This window comes from Phascolarctos cinereus, unplaced genomic scaffold (genome assembly GCF_003287225.1).
Source record: "Phascolarctos cinereus isolate Bilbo 61053 unplaced genomic scaffold, phaCin_HiC Scaffold_1;HRSCAF=81, whole genome shotgun sequence".
NCBI lineage: Eukaryota > Metazoa > Chordata > Mammalia > Diprotodontia > Phascolarctidae > Phascolarctos > Phascolarctos cinereus.
In genome coordinates, this window is record NW_027555514.1 from 67,577,859 (window position 1) to 67,600,508 (window position 22,650).

A 22,650-nucleotide genomic window follows, 5' to 3' on the forward strand; every position below is an offset into this window, starting at 1 on the left:
TTTGGGTATTTCTTGGCAAAGATACTGGAGTGGTTTGCCATTTCCTTCTCCAGTTCATTTTGCAGATAAGGAACTGAGGCAAATAGGATTAAGTGACTTGCCCAGGCTCACTCAGCTTGTAAGTGTGTGAGGCTGGATTTGAACTCATGAAGATGAGTCTTCCTGACTTCAGGTCTGGTGCTCTGTGCACTATGGAACCATCTAGCAGCTCCAATGAACAATTAGAGCTGTCCAAAATGGGTTGAGTTGTCAGGACATGGTAGCTTCTTCCTCATCAGAGGTCTTTAAACAAGGGCTAAATAACCGCTTAAGGACTTCATAGAGGGAATTCTTATTCGGGTGCGATTTAGACTGGCTGACCTCATAGGTCCCTTCCAACCCTGAAATTCTGAGACTGAGGCTCATGTGGTACTCAGGCCTCCCTTCTGATGTAAGTCTGTGGTTACTAAGTCTTTCCCCCATGGGGGAAGGGCTATGGCTCTTTTATCCAGCTCTTACAGCTTTCTACTGGGTCTCAACTACAGTCTTCAGCAAAAGTGCTATCTTCAGGGCCACCTGATATGATATCCTCCATTCTTTGGGAGTCTGTCATTCTAAAATTTTTCCCATGCAAGGGAAGTCTAGATGTGTCTTCAGTCAACTGTGTCAGTGTAAAAATGATTACAAAACTCTTTCCCTTTATCTTTTGCATCAAGTGACCATGAAACTCTCAGCTAATGACCATACAACTAATCCATTCTGCCAGTCTGCACCCAGAAAGGAGGCTGACTTCACACCAGTCATTGGAACTTTTCTGTGAAAATTCTCACTCCTCTACTATCTCCTCTGAATCCCTTAGTACAACTTTCATTTGACTTAGAGTTAGAACTATCTTAGTTCCAAGTCTTTATCATCTCCCCAGGCTGAGGCAAAGACCCTCAGGGCTCCAATCCTTAAATGAAAAGGAACTAAGAGAAATCATGGAAAAGAATCTATTTTTAATCTCCCCTGTTCATGCTCCATTCTATGCAAATTACAAGGGCTGGGCTGGCTAGAAAAAGATTGAAAAGATCCTACTTTCCCTTAGCAACAAATCATAACCTGTTCCCCCCTGGCTTTCCCTACAATAGGAGTTCTTAACCTGGTATCCATGATCATAATACATATTCTCATTAAGTCTATTTTGATATAATTGATAGCTATTTTAATCTCCTGTATTTTATTTTATGCATTTAGAAACATGATTCTGAGAAGGGGTCCATAGCTTTGCCAGACTGTGTGTGGGGTCCATAATACAGAAAAGACTAACCTCTGCTCAGAGTTGTTAGGGTTAGGGTTAACCCTTTCAGAGTTCTTTCCTGCATCATTACATAAATATAAAACCGTTATAGTTCAGTTCACTCTGAGCCCAACCATGGAATTTCCCTAAGTACTTGGTCCAGGAAATAGCTTTCTAAATAAATCATAGTAGCCACTAGGTAGTGAAAAAAGTTAAATCTAAGTTCATTGAATCTAATCTTCCTGCCAGTGTAGGATGAAATAATGAGATATAAAAGTACTTTTTTCCCTGTCCCTGGAGTACAAATTCAGACAGAAGCTTTGATCTATAGTCCCCTAGAGGTTCTATCCTAGCCCCAGGTGAATAGACTTAAGAAACTGGAGTCCTTCAAAACTCCATACTGAGGTCTTGGGAGTTTCTCCTAATCAAGGTAATCCCTAGAGTCCTGGACCAGCTCTAATGCTCTGACTCACCCTGGTTCTAGACTCTAACTAGAGAAAGCTGAGGGAGTGGGATGTGTCATCTTTCCCCTTTCTCTTCAGGAAGGACCCTACATTCTCTACAATCACACATTCAGCCTTCGTAAATAATCATGGGACACCATTGGAAATCTAAACAGGATCAACATCTCTTGCTTATTTTAGACACCAAAGAGTCACATTAACAAAGCAAGGGGGTGTTCTTTGATCTGTGTCCCATCCATTCTTTTCAAAATCACAAGCCCCAGACCTCCCGCCGATCTCTGATCTTTTGTTCTGAGTCAATTCATGAACAGTCCTAAAGTGCTTTGAAGATGAAGACAGCATGCTAGTAAGGTCACCATGATGCCACTCTGGTTTAATTGAGTGGATCTTGCACATGTTTACTCAACATATGACCTATTAAAAATATTTTTTCTTGTTTGTCAGTTCAACTGCCTGAGAAATGTACTATCTCTGCTATACGGCATTGCAGACACTCAATAATGAGTAATTTTTTCCCATTTTTTTGTCTCCCCTTTCAAAGAAAGAAATAGTCTTCTCTTATTGGAATGTGTCACCATGAGCCAAAAACAGTATTTTTTTTAAACATAACCTATGATTTCATTGGTGTAGAGAACTCCTAGTGAAAGAATTCCTTCTAGCAAGGTAGAATTGCCTGATATACTGAGAGGTTTAAGTTTAGACTCGCCCAAGGTCAGAGACAGGACTTGAACCCAGGTCTTCCTGACTCAGAGGCCAGCTCTATATCATGCTGCCTCTCAACAGTAATCATTTTTAAATGAGATATGTTTTTAAATTGAGTATTTACGTAACTGACTCATCTAATGATACTATCTCAATACTCTCAAATTCTAGAAAGGCATTGACATATTTGTGATCTCAGCCCATTTCAATGTCCGTGAAAAGAAAATCTAAAATAATGCATGTAGAAACTAATGAACATGAAGTGGGAGAATATTATGCCTTGTTCTCTGAAATATAAACCCCCATCTCCCAACTCAGTAGATTCAAAAGTATTTTCTTCAAAGAGTTAACCTGAAAAATATCAAGCAAATACACATAACTCTGTTCCCCCTGGAATCTAAGGTCCAGATAATTGCAAAGTTTCTTAAACTTTTTTCCACTCCCGACTATCTTTTTGCATTTCAGTTGTGTTTGTCGACACTGTGCAGCATGACGGCATGCATAGTATAAAGTTCTCATGCTTTGTGTTCCCAATCAAGGATGCAGCGAAGTTACAACATGGGAAACATGCTAGAAACACTTCGGATTCATTACATGTTTGATTTTTAATTAATTTTTGGTTGTTGTGCGTTCAGAAGCCTTTTACTGTTGCCAAACCCCATGTGGGGTTGTGACCCAGAGTTTAAGAAGCACTGGTTTAGGGTCTCTGTAATTGGCTTGAGCCTCTACTGGTGCGCTGGGTTTTCTATCCTTACCAGGTTTCTTGACTGAGGAGGGGTAATGTAAAAAACTGGTATAGGACTGTTATTTTTTTCTATTGAATGAAAAGTACAAAGAAAGACCATCATCTTTTACTCACATGCCCACTTCCCTTAAGCAGAAATAGGGGGCCGACCATATTTTTTTCAATTATGATTCATTATCAGATGGTAAAGAGACACTTTATTTGTTGCTCCTAGGGACAGCCTTCTAGTACTTTCCCTAATGGCTCTGGAAGGTAGAGGCCCTCAGCAACTGCTCCCCACATGTCATGCATTTGGCAAGTGCCTGTTATGTACCAGGACCTGTACAAAGACCAAAATGAAGTTGTCCCTCCCCTTAAGGAGTATATTTTTGTACTGGAGGAAACAACATATATACATATATGTGTGTGTGTATGTATGTATGTATGTATATGTATATATACACACACATATATACATATATATGAATAGTATTGGAGGAAACAACATATATATTATATATGTGTATATATATATGAATGTTTTTTATTTATACACACACACACATATATATAGATATATAAAAGTAAAAACAAACTATTCTTAAACACAAAGGAATTTGGGGGTCAGGGAAGTATTTGCTACCGAGGTCTCTTATAGGAGGGCATGCTTGTGTTGAGCCTTGAAGGAAGCTAGGGATTCTAAGTGACAGAAGTGAATGGAGATTTCATTCCAGGTATGGGGGACAGCTCCAAGATGGAAGGTGGAGTATTGTCTTATGAGAACAGCCAGAGGGCCAGCTTAGCCAGAAGGTAGAGTACATTAAGTGGGGTAATTTGCAATAAGCCTGGTAAGAGAGCTTAGAGCTATGCTCTGAATGGCTTGAAGGTAAAAAAGAGTCTAGAGGCAATAAGGAGCCATTGAAACCCCAGGACCTTTCAGCTCCCTGAAGGGGCCCTAGGTCCCTCTGTCACAGGATAGCCTAGAGGGACTTGCTCAACATTACTTCTAGAAGGTACCTTCCAGCAATGTTCCTGCTGAGTCTGTTACAGGCAGTGAGGTAATGTGGTTTGGAATAGATGGCCTCTGAGCTTCTGTCTAACTCAGATTCTGTGATTCTAGAAGGCAAATGTCATTTCTGGGAACGCCGCATTCGAGGACTGCCAAGTTTCAGCTTGTATCAATGACCCATGCTCTGGACCCTGCAATTGCTCCATGTGGACAGCAATATTATAAAGACAACAGGGTACACATGTTGTCAACATGGAACAGCTGTTTGGTCTAGAGTATGGGTCACTGAGGTACAAGATGAATTGGCAGTCCTAGAATGTGGCATTCCCAGAAATGCCATTTGCCTTCTGGAATAGCAGAATCTGAGTTAGAAAGGAGCTCAGAGGCCACCTATTCCAAACCACATTACATCACTGCTTCTAACAGACTCAACATACACTTACATTTGCCAGGACAGGCCCATCTGGGGATGACACAGCATCCTGAAGGTCTCAGAATTAGCTCTTTTCCTCCCTAGTAGGAAAGAGATTCTATATTTCAGGAAAGTAGCAATTGTCCCGAGGAGGCTCTGACTTCTAACTCTCTTACGTATCACCAAAAACAAATGACCTATAGCCTTCTGCTTTCCCAAAGTAACCACACTCCATACACACATACACACACACACACACACACACACACACACACACACACACACACATACAAACCCATCAAGAATAGACTGGCAGGTACAAAAATATTTATAGCAGCTCTTTGTGTGATGGCAAAACTGGAATGAGGGGGTGCCCACCCATTGGGGAATGACTGAATAAGTTATGGTATATGTATATGATAGAAATCTGTTGTGTTGTATGTCAAGATATTAAAAGACACGCTGTTTTCCCAAGCTAAGGCCCAGAAAGCAGGCTGTGCCCTGAGCTTGGCATAACAACAATCCTTTGCATTCACCCTCTGGATGACCTCATCCTCTAGCACAATCATGTAATTATTTACAGCATTGCTTGGACCAGCACCAGGAGTTGTCTGAGCTCAGACAAGCACTGGATAAGTACCCATTAAAGGTCATGAAGCCCTGCTATGAATCAAATTTGCCTCATTGTTGCTGTTACCCCTCATTGTCAGGGATACAGCTCATGGCACAACCATTGGTATAGGTATTGAGATCTTCCCACACTGCCTTGGGTCCCCCCACTAGGGGCAGGGTCCCAGCACATGTGTCCTATCTGCCTCCTTGCTTGCAAGCCATTTCCCTTACTTTGAAATTAAACTTCTGTTTGATTCCTTTCTCTCCTGCCTCTAGCCTGCTCTGTTCAGTTCCAGCCATCCCTAGGTTAGAGGCCAGTTCAATTTGATTGACATGTAAGAAATGATAAAAGGGATGATTTCAGAGAAACCTGGGAAGACCTATGAACTGATACAAAGTGAAGTAAGCAGAACCAAGAGAATAACTTATACGAGAGCAACAATATTGTAAAGAAAAAACAACTTGGAAAAACTTAGGAACTAGGGGCAGCTGGGAGGCGCAGTGGATAGAGCACCAGCCCTGAAGTCAGGAGGACCTGAGTTCAAATCTGGCCTCAGATCAAACACTTGACACTTACTAGCTGTGTGACCCTGGGTAAGTCACTTAACCCCAATTGCCTAAAGAAAAACAAAAACAAAAACAAAACCTTAGGAACTCTGATCCACATAACAATCAGTTACAGTTCCAGAGGAATGGATGAGAAAAACATGCTGCCCACCAGATCCTGGTAGAGAGGTCAGGGACTCAGAGCACAGATTGAACTATATAAGTTTTGGGACATAGTCAATTTGGGTATTTGGTTTGCTTAAAAATAAGTTCTGTTTTTCTTGCTTTCTCAATAGGGGTGATAGGGAGGTGGAAGGAAGAGGAGGCAGACTAGAAAATGAAAAAAAATTGAAAAAGGAAAAAAATGGACTGGCAGAGAATATTGCTGATATCTTTTTAACCCTGGGGCATTTGTGGAGCTGTGTCAGAATCGGGGAATGAAGGAAGCCATCCTGGAGCAAGCCAAAACCTTTCCTTTACAGAGCCAAGGCACCACTCCAAGGAATTCAAGGGCTTCAGAATCTGATAGCCTCACTCTCAGCATCTTCAGCCTTATTAGATCTTCCAGTGAATTCTGCTTTCTTCATTTCATCCTGGGCGTGGCCATCCTGATAGTCCAATGTGGTTTGTGTTTTTAGCTATAAAGTCAGACTCTGCCATTTGAGTCAATCTTGCTGGGATCAGTCAGTTTCCCCAGCATGCCAAAACTTACATAAGCCAATTGTTTTGTTTTATTTTGCTTTTTTTTTTCCTCTTAAGGGCAAATTCAGCCATGTGCGGCTGAGTTTGCTGGCCGATTGGAACTCTCAACAGGAAACCCATAATGTTCACCAGTCCAGCAAAGAAATAGGTTTGTATCTCATATACCATATGCTGTAGCCTGAGAAAACTATTGTCCAGAATGCAGACAACAGCTTTCTCCAGTTGGAAAAGCTCATGAACACATACATTAAATCCATGTATAATTGATGACATCATAAAAACTGTGCTGGCTGCATGATGAAATATAATAGGGCACAAATCCACCCTGCCAAAAGAGAAGATGAAATAGAGACTCAGAGTTTGAAAATAATTACTTTTTTTATTATTAATTCTCTCAAGGAAGCATGAAGTAAGGGGCATTTCCTCCAGCTAAAAAAATTGTGGGAGAAAACAATGAAAATGGCTTGCGGGGCACTGGAGACTTGGAGACTCATGGATTGACTTGTGCTTGGAAGTATAGACAAAGATGCTAGGAGGCTTGAGGGATACTAGACGTGCAAATGGAACACCACAGAGAAATGGAGTTGGCAAAAGTTTAATCATTCAGTCAACTGATTAATGTTTATTAAGCACCTACTATATGGCAGACACTGGGTATGCTAGGGACACAAAGAAAGGCAACTAGAAGATTTTGTAATTGATCTTGGAAGTGCTAGGGAGCTCCTGGAGTTTTTTAGGTCAGATCTGTGCTTTAGGAAGATCAACAACAGAGGACAGACTGAAGAGAGGGAGGACTTGAGGCAGACAGACCACCACCAGATTATTGCAATAGTCTAGGCTTGAGGTGATGAGAACCTCCACCAGGGTGGTGGCAGTGCCAGAGGAGAGAGGGCATATTTGAGAGATGTAACGAAGGCAAAATCAACAGGACTTGGCAGAAGACTGGATGTGGAAGGTGAGAATGAGGAGTCAAAGGCATCACCTAGGCTGGGAAGCTTGGGTGAGTACCTATTAAATTGCTGCGGTGTTCCAGGCCAATTATATGCTAGAAGCTCAAGACACAGAAACAAAAAATGAAACAAAGCCTGTCCTTAGGGAGCTTATAATCCATTGGGGAAGAAAAATGAGGAGGAGTTAGTGTTTTTTCTACTTCATCTAATATTATATTGTTCATTTTAACACCTTTTGGTTAATGGAACTTATACTTTTAATTCAAATTTAAAATAAGGCTATACATTATTTCAAGATGCATAGAAACCTTGTGATTCTTTGTTCACCTAAAGATCTTGGATGATTGCTTGTTAAGGATGTTAATGAGCTTTGTGATTTGTGTGGGTGTTGGAGGAGATCTCTGTGCTCTTTTCCCATCTCTATGATAAACCTGGAGAGATAGATAATTTCCCATATTTTCAGATGAAATCAAATTCTTCCAGTTAAGACAATACACCTCTTTTCCTTCACTGAAGATGGCAGAGGGTGGTGGTCTCTGAGTATGCAATGCTGCATACGCTGTCTGGTACGTTCAATGTTTTCGTTGGTTTCGCCAAATTGCTTTTCTCTTTCTTTTCAGATGTTCATTATGAGGAATGACTTTCTGGGTAGGGAAAGAGGAAGGAAATATTAGGAAATGAGTGTCATGTAAAAACAAAAGCCTTCAATTAAAAAAAAAAGTAAAAAAAATTCTTTCTACAAATAGCAAACCTCCCTGCCAAGAGATTCACTAAGGAAAGACTGAAGTTAGGGAGTAGGGTAGTATTGTACCAATTATAAAGCTTCATGCTTTAAAAGCTGCAAAACCTCAGTCCTGCTCTCCAGATTTTATCCTCAAATTGAAAAAGAACACTAGGGAGGGAAAGGAATTAATGACCCTTTAAATTGTATACATCTGTAATATTTGGAGTCTGAGAATAGCTGAAATCAGATGGGGTTCTACATAAGCCCTTTCTGTTACAGATCACAGCTATAACAACATGCCTCAGCACAGTTAGTAGTGACTATAATGCCCTCTCCCCACTTTGGGTCTTGCCTTCAGATTTTCTATTCATTGGTGATTCATGATCCAGGGCTCCCTAATATTCCTAATATTCTGGACTCATGTGGACTGGGTCTGGTTCTTGAATGCCCAACTCCCCAAAACAACCTATTTTCTCTTTGACTCATTGCCCTTACCCTGGAGTTTTACTCCAGGGAAATCTCCAAAGTAATATTAAGATACTGCTCATGTCTAGGTTTCTCCAGATGTGGGTAACAGGGTCTCCAATTTCTACAAATGTTCTCAGTGTACTCAAAGCATATTGGGTATGGGACAATCATTATTTTAGCCTGTAGAAAATTCATAAGTTGTAAAGGATGCACAAAAGCCCATGAACACATACAAAAATTCCTGATTTCCCACCTCTTACTACCTCTTCCCTGCTCCCGTTACCTTCTATTCATTTGTATACATTTTATATATACTCAAACATATGTATACACACACACACACACACACACACACACACACATATATATAGTATTTCCCCCAAAGAAGGTAAATTTCTTGGGAGAAAAGACTGTATAATTTTTGTCTTAACAAATCTGTTTTGATCGATTGATTAGAAACACAAAGGACCCACGTACTCCACGGACTTCCTCCCAAAGGTGACTTCGTTTTGAAGTGGTGCTCAGAACCATCAACCTTCTGGTTGCCCTTCTCCATTTCAATGTTTTCATTAGCCTAGCAGCCAATCAATAAGCAATTATTAAGTATATACTATGAACCAAGCATTATGCTAAACACTAAGGATGCAAGAAAGGTAAAAAATAAAAACCAAAGGCTGTGCCCTTTTCCCAGGACCTCACAGTCTAATGCGGGGACAACCTGCAAACAGCTATGTACAAAGAGATATATAAAGGACAAATCAGTGATAGTCTCAGAGGGAGGAAGGCACTGAGAATAAAGAGGATTGGAAACAGCTTCTTACTGAAGCAAGTAAGATTTGAAGGAAGCCAGAGAAGCTGGGAGGTAGAAGAGAGGAAGGAGAGAGTTCCAGACAGGTGGGACAGCCAGTGGAAATGGCTGGAGTCTGGAGATGGGGTGTTTCGTGTGAGGAACAGTAAAGAAGCCAGTGTCACTGGATTGAAGGGTAGAGCAAAGTATAAGAAGACTGGAAAGATAGGAAGGAGCCAGGTTGTGAAAGGTTTTAAAAGCCAAAGAGGATTTGGTGTTTGATCCTGGAAGTAAAAGGCAGTCATTGGAAATTAATGAATGGTAGAGATAACATGGTCAGACCTGTACTTTAGGAAAAATCAGTTTGACAGCTAAGTGGAAGAGGAACCACATTGATGAAGAGACTTGAGGAAGGGAGAGCAATTGAAGACTTCTGCAATCATCCGGGGTTGGGGTGATAAGGACCCATAGCATGGTGGTGGCAGTGTCAGAGGAGAGAAAGGAGTATATATGAAAGATGTTATGAAGGGAGAAACAATGGTTCTTATTGATTTCATTGATTGGCTATAGGATGCATGAGAGAGTGAGCAGCTAAGGATAACATCTAGGTTTTGAGCCTGCATGACACACTGGGAGAATGATGTTGTCCTCTAGAGTAACAGGGAAGTTAGGAATAGGGGAAGGTGTGGGGAGGAGGAAAGATAATGAGTTCAAATTGGAACACGTTAAGTTTAAAATACTATGGAGCATCCAATTCAAGGTGTCCACTAAGCAGCTGGAGATGCCAGACTGAGGGTCAGGAGAGATATTAGGCTTGGACAAATAGATCTAAGAACCATCTGCATAGAGACAGTAATTGAATTCATGGGAACTTATGAGATCACTAAATAATGTAGTCTAGAGGGAGAAGAAAACAAGGGTCAGGACAGAACCTTGGGGGACACCCACAGTTAGTGGGAATTAGGACAAGATGGAAGATTAGTGAAGATAGGGATGATAGAAAGAGCAATCTACTGGAGAGATGGGATGAAATGGGATCATTTGTACATGTAGAAGGGATTGCTTAGAAAGGAAAAGGGTCACCTCTGAAACAGGGGTGAAGGAGATAGTAATGGAAAGCATCTGAGTGATGTGAGATGTAGACGACTTTCTCAGTTAATGGCCTCAATTTTTTCAGTGAAATAAGAAGCAAAGTTCTTAGTTAAGAGAATTGGGAGAGGGGATCTATAGGAGGTTTGGAGAAGAATGCAAAGATTTGTAAAAATCCCTCTGGTCAGTGGGATTGTGGATTGATTATGAAGCTGTAAAAGGATTGCCTTGCTTTAATGAGAGCCTATTTGAGATTAAGTAATATAAATTTGTAGTCGACCCATTCAGCATGGCTTTGTGATTTTCTCTAGCTTCATTCAGCAGCAAAGGAGATAGATGGTGGAGTAATCCAAGGCTGACCTTTGGCAGGCAAGATCTTTGACATGATAAAGGGGCAAGGGATTCTAGTGAAGAGGACAATGTAGAGTTGAACTGGTTCACCAATGGGTCAATATGGGGAAGGGAAGAGAGTGTAGCCAATGCAGGGGTAATAGCCTGGGAAAGAACTGAGAGGTGGAGAGACGGGTGGTATGTTGAGCACAAAGAACAGGGTTTGGAGTTGCAAAGCAGAGGGATGAGTGGCTTGACCACAGACTGTGATCAGATAAAGAACTTTCAGAGTTCATGAACACTTTACTGAGGGCAGGATCAAGGATAGGACCATCTCTGTGTGTAGCAGTGGTAGGATAGATGAGTAGGTCATGGGGAAGGTTACCATGTTTGAGTGTCAATATGGGTGTTGAAGTCCCCTAGCAGAGCAGGAGTTGGGGAGGTGGAAAAGACTGAGCCGCTCACTAAATTCATTGAGAAAGGAAAGAGGGTGTGCTGGAGAAGTTAGCAGACATCTCAAATCTTGTTTGGGTGATAAATATGGATTAAATGAACCTCAAAGGAAGAGAGGTTATTCAGTAATGGTTGTAGAGGAAGAAACTGGAAGTGGCAATGATGAGAAAGGAGAAAGAAAGATTCTAAATCTGCCACTCTCCCCTCCCCATAGTGAATTGGGGGTATACCCAGGGCTAGAAGGAGTAACCAAAGAGCTATTTCCTCAGGAGGAAGCCAGGTCTCAGTGAATGTAAGCAGATAGAGGGAAAGGGGGTGGAGTGGGGAGGTTTATAATGAAAATTAGTTTATTAACCATGCTGCAGAAATACCAGAGAGCACTGTGGAAGAAAAGATTGGGTAGCTTTAGAGTGTGATGTTGAAATTGGGGTGGGGCAAAATTGGATTGAAGGGGATGGGAATAAGAGAGAGGACAGTTACAGTGCCCAAAGGTACAGCCATTGTGGGGCATAGAAGTAGATATATTTTAGTTGGGACTCTAAGGAGAGACCTTAATCTCATAGACAGAAGCATAGTATAATGGATAAATTGCTGATCTCAGAATACTGACAAACATTACCATTGTTATTTCCTAGGTGTGTGATAATATGTGTGTCACTTAACATATTAGTTTCTTTGCCCATAAAATGAGGATAATTATACATATCTTGTAGGATTATTGTGAAGGTTGATTGAGATAATGTCTATCTAGTGTTTTCTAAACCTAAATGTCAGTTATTATTATTTTTTATTAGTTGTTAACATGATACTAAATCAGCTTTGAGAATAAGGGTTCTTAACCTGGAGTCCATGAACTGGTTATTTAAATATTTTGATAACTGTAATTTCAATACAATTTGTCTCCTTCACAATCATGGATATTTTGTTTCAGGCATTTAAAAAAAAGATTTTTTTTTTCCTGAGGAGTCCATAGTCTTCACTAGACTGCCAGGAGGGTCCATGATATGCAAAAAAAGTTAAGAATCTCTGTTCTAGACATATTTTTTTCCTAGGAGGTTTTCCTGTTCACAGCTAATACACTGATAATAGAGGTAAGGTTGGGGAAGCAGGTTGGGATTTAATTTTACCTCCATCAAAAAAGGTTCATTTTCTGGCCAAATTTTAGCTGTAACCCATGGCCCAGAACTACAACTCTGTGTTACACAAACAAGGTTCAACCTTGGGTGTGTCTCTCAAAAAATATCTCTTTGGCTTATATCATGCCTCCCATATTTTCCCCTAGGAACACTTGGATTTTGTCCTTTTTACCCCACTTGAGGAATTCCTCCGGCAACATCAGTATTTGTTCATGTCAAAGTGTCTACAAAAATGGAAAATAGGACAGGCTTTATTCCATCCAATATAACAATAGCTAGTATTTATATAGTACCTACTGTGTGCCAGGCACCCTGGCACTGTGTGAAGCACTTTTCAGATGTTAATCTTATTTGATCTTTTACCATTGTCTCAATAAAAAAGCAAAACAGAAAGGACCCAAATCTGAGCCCAACAAGGAAAAAAAACTCTCCTTTTCTTTTCACCTTCCCCCAGGGAGGGTGTTCTCCAAACTTAATAATATGCTGGTTTTGCTCCACTCCATATTCCCTACAAAAGGCAAAACACAGATGAATCACCTCCAGCGAGACCCACCTTCTCAGAAACTTCAAAGGTCTCTAGGGTTACTTCCATACTAATAAGTGCTCATCTTAATTGAGCATTGCCTCAGTGGGGAAGGGACTCAAGGTTGTTAGGAGTGTCAAGCAACCCTTGGATCACAGATTTAGAACTGAAAGGAATCTTAGAAGACTGTAGTTCAACAGAGATTAAAATGAAGATTTTGGGATATCCTGAATGTTGATTTTTGTAAAGTATTGCTGAATTTAAAGGTATCAATGGCTGGGCAAATGAGATCAGCTGGAAGAACATCATGTTTATGCAAAGTAAGGGAGGCACCTGTCCTGGTGCGGTTAAGGACGGGAGTGTCTAGTGATGGATGGAGTTTCATCTGGCCTCCTGGCAGGGCTGCCCTAGGGTCTACAGCTGCAGGGAGAGTCTGAGTTCTGGCTTCTTCTGGACCTAAGCCAAAGCATCACAAGGCTCACCTGCAATTCGAGGGGCAATCCCCCACCCCGAGGTGTCTGGGAAATAGCCTGAGGTAAAGGAGTCAAGAAAGGAAGACTGATCTGAAAGGAAATGAAAGAGAAGCAGAATTGTGGCCAAGGTTGAGAGAGATGGTAATCTGGTGCTCCGTATTCAGTACATGAGAGCAGCTAGGTGGTACCATAGTGCACAGAGTGCTGTGCCTGGAGTCTGGAAGACTAATCTTCATGAGTTCAAATCCAGCCTCAGACACTTACTAGCTGTGTGACCCTGGGCAAGCTCACTTAACCTTGTTTGCCTCAGTTTCCTCACCTGGAAAATGAACTGGGGAAGGAAATGGCAAACCATTCCAGTATCTTTGCCAAGAAAATTCCAAATGGGGTCATGGAGAGTCAGATGCAACTGAAAATGATTCAACAACAACAATAATCAGCATATGACCAGAAATCTTTCGGCATCTAAATTTACATTCATGGAGGAAAAATTTCCACTTTGAAATCAATGTAGTAAAAGTGGCTTACACTGAGAAGCAAGATGGCATAGGGGGTAAGGCACTGGCTATGGAATTAGAAAGACCTAGGTTCAAATCTTACCTCAAACATTATCTAGGCAAGTCACCTAGATACCATTTCATCTCAACTTCACCTCAACAATTGAATAAGAGGGTTGGGCTAGAGAGATTGAAAAGTCTCTTCTAAAACTAAATCTGGTCCTATTATTTAATTCTTTGGAACCTATAGTACTCACATAACTCACAATAGCACTGGGAGAATATTGGTGTCAAAAAGATGGGCCTTTGTTTGAGGGAGAAGTTGAGATCACTAGAGGAACTTGGCAGTTTCTCAGTTTCCCAATCTTTTCTCTTCTTATTTAATTCTGATGCCAATTTATTGACATTTTTTGATATATGCCCAACCTCAACCCAGACTCATTGTACCTTACTGCTGTTCTCAAAGCTTGTGATTCAGTCAAATGGCCTTTTCTGGGGAAGTCCTGCCTGGGGGGAAGTCTGCCCCTAGAAGCCTGGCTGATACAGGCATTTGGGAATCAAAGGCATACCAGAGGTCTGGCTTTCCCCCTTCAGCAGTGGAGAGAGTTCCCATCTGCCATTCATAATTTCACCCCTTCTCTCTGGCTTAGCTCTCTCCAATCATGCCTCCATCTCTGTTTCTCCACATACGTGCCACATCACAGGCTTAGAGGTTTCTCAGCCACTCAAGAGTTAAGTCTCCAAAGGCAGAACATCCCAGGGCTTCCCTTCAGTGCTGCCCAGCCCATCAGGCTAGAGATGTTGAATTTTCATTAAATCTGTCATTTCCTAAAATCATCGGGCTATGCCAGTTTTCGTTGGCCTAAAACATTAGTAGTGGCTTCTCAACATAAAAAGTTCTACTTTTCTCACTCCCAGTAATTAACACCTCCTTTGATCAAGAGGCTAAAAGAACTCTGTCTTTGCCTTGGGTACTCAGGATTGGTGCCTTTTTCTCCCACATCCCCCATACAGCTTCCCATGAAACCACACATAGCCCAGGAATCAGAGGTTTAGAGCTGATAAATGGCAGAGGGTCTTCTGACACCAGTCCTCTACTATATGTTGGTATTCTCTCTCTTTTTCGAAAATAGTATATTATTTTTTCCAATTATACATAAAGACAATTTTTAACATTCATTTTAAAATAGTGTTTTGCTTTTTTCCAATTGCATGTAAAGACAATTTTTTACATTCTTTTTGGGTTCCAAACTTTATTCCTCCCTCTGCCCTAAGATGGTAGGTAATTTGATATAGATTATATATGTGCAATCATGTAAAATATATTTCCATATTAGTCATGTTATGGAAGAATATGTTGGTATTCTCAGTGAATATAATATTGAATTCTTCTAAGGCTTACTCTGATTTCTTTAAAGCCCTGTTTTGGTAAGAAAAAGACTGATTTTCACAATGATATTATCATAATCATCATCATTATCAAAGCTTGAATCAACATGTGAATGTTAGCTATAATAGCTGACATTTATATAGAACTTTTAAGTTCAATTCAATTCAATAAACATATATTAAATATCTACTATTTGCTGGGCACTCTCCAAAACACTAGGGATGCAAATAAGAAAAAGAAAATGTGACACATAAAAAATTTGAGAGATAAAGGTTTTGGGTAATTAATTAGTCATTTTATTAATCCTGCTAGCATCTAATTAATAAAAGGAGTCAGTAACACTCTCAAATGCCAGAGACCCTTCATGGAACCCATTCAACAATTATATGCTCTTGGAAGAGTGGGTGTTCCTGAGGGTGGCAATCAACTCTGATTGGTTAATAATTAATCAAAAGAATGAATATTAAAATGAGAGGTGAGTTTATTCTAATGAGGCACTGGGGGTCATGACTGATCACTCAGGCTTCATCGAAGAGACTTATATATCCCCATATCACCCTGCCTAGGGTTATCTAGACAAAAGGGAGAATCCACATTTTTCCAAACCTGTCTGAGTGAAACATAATGGGCTAGAATCCATCAAATCACCTAAACTAAAATTTCTTTACTTTTTGAACAGATCTGAGTTTTCCTTCTCATTATCAGCCCTTTACTTGAAAGACTGCCGGAGTAACCTACAGGGGCTGATTTTTGGATGAGGAAGTAGAAAATGGGGAAACCCTTGGTTCTAATTCAATAATTGGTTAATAATGTAAGAGAAAAATAATCATTTCTCTGAAAAGATAGCCCCTGCCCTCAAGGACTTTACAGTCTAATGGGGAAAGGCAACACACAGAACATAGTTGAAAAAAGGATGAGTGGGAAACAGTACACTAGGGAGTATGATGTTCTGGGGAGTCCAAACCAAAGCAGGAAACTGATGGAAAATGAAGAATTACCTAGTAGGGGCTGATCTATAAAGGAAGGCTTTGGGAAGAGTTAAGTGCCTGACCCTCCAGGATTCCATCAGAGGAGAGAGACAACTGAGAGCACTGCAAAGGTGTGGAGTACGAAATCTGGGTCAATTTGCATAGAGATGAGATTTCAGGTAATCAGTTTATCTAGGGTGAGACATGATAGCCTACAAAGGAAAAACCAAGCAGAGTTGCTGATGGAAAATTTTGCAAAGTGCTTTACATACATGATCTTCTTTTTGAGCCACACTCAACCCACTCAGGTAGGTACTACCACTTTTATTACTCCCATTTTACATATGAGGAAACTGAGTCGAAGAGGTAAAAATGACTTGCTTGCTTATGAGGCCCCAAGAACTCAGAATCTCCTTATTGGAAGTGCTAGAACAAATGTCTAATGAATCACAATCTACTCCCAAAATCAAGGGGGATTCACCATTTTTTTCTAACATTACTGCTAGGTTGTACCCTTCCCATGAATTGTTTTAGCGTGAACAGACATTTGATGGAGCTGTTCGGAATCTTACTCTTGGAAAAAAAGTTGCCAGACTAGGTTTGGTTAATGTGGTTCTGATCAGACCACCGTGTTGGTTGGAGTCTATGTGGATTTGGCACTGAATGTGTTTTGGATTTGACCAGAACCAACTTACAAGCAGAACAAGAAATTTGGTTACACTTTCGTATGTTGTTTAACAACTTGGTGAATGTTCACGGTGTAACCACAAATGTTTCCCAAGAAAGGGAGACCACAAATTGAGTGGTATTGATGATCTTTGCCACATTGGTCCCAAACTTGACATGTATCTGATGACTTGTATGATTCTAGGCCAAGTCTAGATGAAAAACCACATTGTTTTATGGAGGGAAGAAAATACACACACACACACACACACACACACACACACACACACACACACATACACTCACAACCTGGAATTTTAAGTGAGAGACAAAGACTTAGTACTATGGTGATTCTTTTCCCCATAAAAGTCAAAGGTCATTCATTGAATAAATGCACACTTATTACTGTTATTGTTCAGTCATGTTTGACTCTTTGTGACACCACTTGGGGTTTTCTTGGCAAAGATACTGGAGTGGTTTTCCATTTCCCTTCTCCAGCTCATTTCAAGATGAGGAAATTGAAAAACAGGATGAAGTGACTTGCCCAGGGTCACACAGTTAGTAAGTATCTGATGCTGGATTTGAACTCAGGTCCAAACCTGCACAGTGTGTTGTGGTAGGCATTGTGCTAAGCACTGGGGATACAAAGACAGGCAAAAGACAGTCCCTCCTCTAATCTAAGGGGAAAGGCTTGGAAAGGATTTAATGAAATCCACCAGTGTCGGACTTGAATGAGAATCTAGGCTGCTTTCAGTTCCAAAAAAAATCTTTGCACAGAGAAAAGAGTTTATTTCGTGTCACGTGGCAAGTGTTGCTGATTGAGAGACAGTTTGGTTATGTATAGAGGAAAGAGTGTCAGGAAGACCTGGATTTAAATCCCAGCTCTGACACTCACTCACTAGCTGTATAACTGGGCAATTCATTTAACCTTTCTGAGTCTCAGTTTCTTTGTGGGCAAAATCAGGATTGGTATACCTGTTACACCTACTTTCCAGGGGTGTTCTAAGACTCACATGAGTTAACATTTGTAAAATGCTTTGAAACTTTTAATGCCCCATATAAATGCCAGCTATTGGTGTCCCAAAGCCTTTTCCAGAAGTCAGTTTGGAAATGCTGGAAAAATTTTTCAATAAATCATAATGTCTCCAGAAAAGCAAGAAGAATGCACTAAAAATTCCTCTTTTTTTTCCCCCTGGGGCCTTTCGGTGCACTTCAGGTGCTCACGATTTGAATTCATTGTACACATATTTTTAATGTCTAAAGATAGGTTTGATATTTTACTTTGAGCCTAAGACAGGAAACTCCTGTCTCTAATAGTAAACAGAAAGGGGAATAAAATAGAGAATAGCTCTCAGAAATGTTTTCCAGTGTTTCTTTTTAAGACCAGTGTCTATTCACAAGCCCAAAATCTTCTAGAGAAGTAACATCCAAGCCCCTCTGTCGAATAGTGTCTGCATTCTTTCTCTGAATAGTACAGGGAAAAAAGTTAATTAACTTTGGAGTGAGTGCCTTTCAGATTGAGAATTGAACTTGCCAAGAGTTGTCAGCGTCAAGGGCTATGGAGAATTTCCTTCTTTCCCACTAAGGCCTGTTATGGTTTTAGTATTCTCTTTCCCTATACCTCATCAAAGAGAGGGGAACAGTAGCTACCATTCAGATCATTTCTTGTTTCCAAAGCACAGCCTTTGGCTGGTTTCAGTTTGCCCTGCCCTGAAGAACAAACAGAAAAACCTAAATAACTGGTTCCAGGCTTTGAATTGTCTGCACATGGAAAGCCATCGTCCTTCAACTGGAGAAGAACCAAGTACATCAAAATCTAGGTCAGAATGGGCAGGATTTTGAACTGGGGCGGGGCTTACATTGATCTTGTGACACTATCTGCGGGGAAAGATTAACCCCCAAATTTGAGACTATGAACACGATTTCAGAATCATCCTGCCATGCAGTACAATGGAAAGAGGGCCGTGTCTGAAGCCATAGGACCTGGGTTCAAATTCGGTTTCTATTACTACCTGTGTGACCTTGACCAAATCACTTAGCTTTTCTAGGTTCCAGTTTCCTCAAAAATAGTTGGCCTAGATAGTGTCCATAAATCTATGAGCCTATTATCTCTCAAAAATGGAAAATTTAGAATGATTTAAGTGGTTAAACAACATGCTAATTACAAAGTATTATTCATTAAAGCAGGTCTGAGGGCAAGCCATCCAAGCAACACCTGGGATGGGACCTCGGAGAAGGGAGAGATGAGGGTGGGCTACAGTGCTCAGGAAAGACTTGACTTGGAGGACATTGGATTAGAATTTAGGCCAACGAATATGGAAGGGATTTGTCTGAATGGAGGCAAAGAGGGTCAAGACTTAAGAGTCCCTGTAAATAAGCCAGCTTCCAAGTCCATCCATGCTTCTGGCACCAAGCACTCCTCAGGGTGGTCAGGCATTCCTCACTTTGTAGTCTGGGGATCTCCAGCTGCAGTCAGTTTCATATTCTGCAGGTGCAGCCCTCAGGCTCCCGGCACGCTGCGGGGGGTCATGGCTAGTAGCAAAGAGTCTGAACCATTGTGCTTAAGAAGCTGAAAGGCCCAGTCAGGCCAGTCAGAGGAGAAAGGGGGAATTCCTGCCAGGTTCTCCCTTTCATTGAAAGCCCGGCAGAAACTGCACCTTTAATTCTGGGAGGCCTGCAGCTGCAATGAGAGGGGGAAAATCTCCATCAATAAAAGGCCTTGTGAAATACAAACTAGAGAATCACTTGCCTCAAATAGTCCTGTTTAATCATGCTGAATGCCTTCTGGGCAGCGAGTGAGATTGCAACAGCTGGTGCCTCCATAGCTGAGCTGCCTGCGTTCCATTACCAACCTCTCCAGCCCTCGGCCTAGTTCTCTGCTCTTGTCTGAATTTGCCTGATTTCTTCCTAGTCCCAAAGGTTTCTAGCTGAATCATGAACAATGGGAGCAGAAGAGGTGAGTTTCATGATAGAGTATTGTTCCCACCGCCTTCTCTTAAGACTGTGGCTGAGAAACAAGTTTTCCCTTAGAGATGAAGCTTTCCCTTTTCAGAATATGTCTTAGTATTTCTTCAGTTAGCACATTTTTCTCACTCAATAGATGTCCATTCACAGTTTGCTTCCTACATATGTACCCTGAAAGACTGTCGATATCCTATCCTGAGTATGTGATAATGATAAACTACACCAGGGCTTCTTATTTTTTTTGTACCATGGACCTTTTTGTCAGTCTATTGAATCCTATATAGATCCTTTCTAAGAATATTTTTTCAATAATTCAAGAAAATGCTCAATTTCAGTTAGAGGTTAGTGAAATATATGTAATATTATATATTACATATATTTCACTAACCTCTAACTGAAATTGAGCATTTTCTAAGAAAGGGTCTATATAGGCTTCAATAGACTGCCCATCCAAGGTCATGGGCTCTCTGAAATCTATCCATGAACTTATGGATCCCAGATTAAGAACCCCTAAACTATGCTATCATAGAATTATAGATTTAGAGCTGCAAAGAGCCTTAGAAACAATCAAATTAGCCTTCACCCCATTTTACAGATGAGGGTATTGAAGTGAAGTCAAGATTCAAACTCCGAATCTCTGAATCCAAATCTAGTGTTCTGATAGATTGACTGACTGACTGGTTGGTGAATCAGACTACCCAAGTTTGAGGAGGCTTATAACCAGCTTGACTCAATAAATAGCTATAGCAATGCTTAAAGACCATCTTCTAAGTTTGCCATCTGCATGAGGTGAGATGGCGGGGAGGAAGAAGCTCCTACATTGGGAAGTCCTTGATCTTTGAGGTAGTCAAGTATTCTAAGAAAACTGTGTGACCTTTACCTGTCTTCTCCAGGGAGATATTCCTTGGAAATTTCACCCTCTGCAATGCTCTGGTGGTGTTGTCAGGGACCATTCTTACCTTCTAATAGAGATGTCCTTCCTTAGACACTCTTTGGAGAGCCTCTGCATTTGCTCAGGCTTAGATCCAAGACCAGGGTTGTATCTCCTAATTATAAGGGGCCACAGTCTCTGAAGAATTAAAGTGAAGAGTTATCCAAAGGGTGATAAAGAGGCACAAGATGGGTGTGAGGAGGCTGCAACCCCTTACCAACCAAAAAATGCATAAGAGAAGTAGTATAAGAATCCATGAGGGATGATCTATGATGGGAAAAGTAAATGAACCAAGCATATGCTCTGAATGGTTTGTAGGTCTGACTAGCTCATTCACCTCTGTGGCTCCCTATTGCTTCTAGAAAAAAAAAGTTAGCTCCTCTTTTTGGCATTTAAAACCCTTCACAATTAGCCTCCAACCTACCTTTCCAGGACAATCAGACCTTATTCTTCCTAATGTACTCTACATTCCAGCCAAACTGACCCACTTCCCATTGCCCGGACATTACATTCCGTCTCTTGCCTCCACTCTTTTGCATAGGCTGGGCCCCATTCCTAGAACGCCCTCCTGCCTCACCTTCACCTCTTCAAACCTCCAGGAATGGAGGTTGTAGAGTGATACAAAGGCAAGGAGGAGGGAGAAGGAATATTATGAATGGAAGAGGTCATTTGTTGGAATTGATGCTTGGGTAGTGCCACTACTTCAAGCTTCAAATGAAGTGCCTGCTCCTACAAGGGACCTTTCCTAATTTGCTTGGTTATTAGTGGTTGTGCCGGATCCCCTAAGAAAATTACCTCATGTCAATTTTGTATGTATTTTGCATTTATCTGTCCGTATGTTACACTTCCCCTTCCCCTCTTCCCACTCCAGTAAATTGCTTGAAGGCAGATACCCTTTCATTTTTGTCTCTGTATTCTTAGCACCTAATGCAGTGCCAGGCAAATAGTATCTGCTAAATAAAACCCTGTTGAATGGAATGGGCTGAAATTGAACTCATATACTATAAGTAAAATTAGAGGAAGGACCCTAACATGTTGGATGAACCCTTTATAGAAGATTTGTAAGAGGGAATGGGTAAGAATCACATAAGAGTAGATGATATGGGGAGGATGTGATATCCCATGTCGAGGGAGTAATCACATAAATTACAAATCTATTTAAATATCAAAAAAATAGGAAGGAGATAGTCTCTCTCTTGTTGTGAACTTTGTCTTACAAATAGTTTCATATAGAAACACTGGCAGATCCACTCCATTTTTCATCTATTGTTGTCTTTCTGCCTCTGTTGGTAAATCCCTTTTGGATTTATTCTCATGCCAAGCTTTCTAAACACTTCTTTCTTCTCCCACAGCTCTTCACTCTGTTGTGAGGTGATATTGCTTATGATCTTTCACCATCCTCCGTAATATTTTGAAAAGATGTGTTCTAAATAAGAGTAATCTTTCACTGCCATCTCTCCACTTGACAAGGAGAACAAACATCAGGTGACTAAAGAAGTTCCTGGGTGCTTTTGGCCTCTTTGTTGTGGCAATTGTTTTATGTTGATTAAATATCTGTGGAAAATGATGATTATCAGAATCAATGTCTTTCATCTTCTCCATTTCCCATTTTCAACATCAATAGCTTGTCAGAATAGGTCAGAATGGAGATATAATAACTGAGCAATGTCTTCATCTCACTTTTATCCTTTTTTATAATTTGTCATTCTGTTCATTTTACCTTTGCTAGAAGACACAATTGATGTAAAAAAGACTCCAATTTGTAATCAATCATTTCTTATCAATTATGGTTTACTCAATTTCATTTTTCTATGATAATTGTTCAGTTCTTGCCCTGTCTGTGATCTTTCAACTCTCATTTTGAAAAAAATG

General features: G+C 40.6%; 1 long non-coding RNA gene across 1 annotated transcript; it reads left to right on the forward strand.

Moving 5' to 3' along the window:
- The first annotated feature begins 19,649 nt into the window (after positions 1–19,649).
- On the forward strand, positions 19,650–22,345 carry LOC110211165 (uncharacterized). The gene is made up of 2 exons (XR_002325291.1): positions 19,650–19,839; positions 22,131–22,345. It is a non-coding gene; the product is annotated as an uncharacterized LOC110211165 (long non-coding RNA).
- The last annotated feature ends 305 nt before the right edge of the window (positions 22,346–22,650 follow it).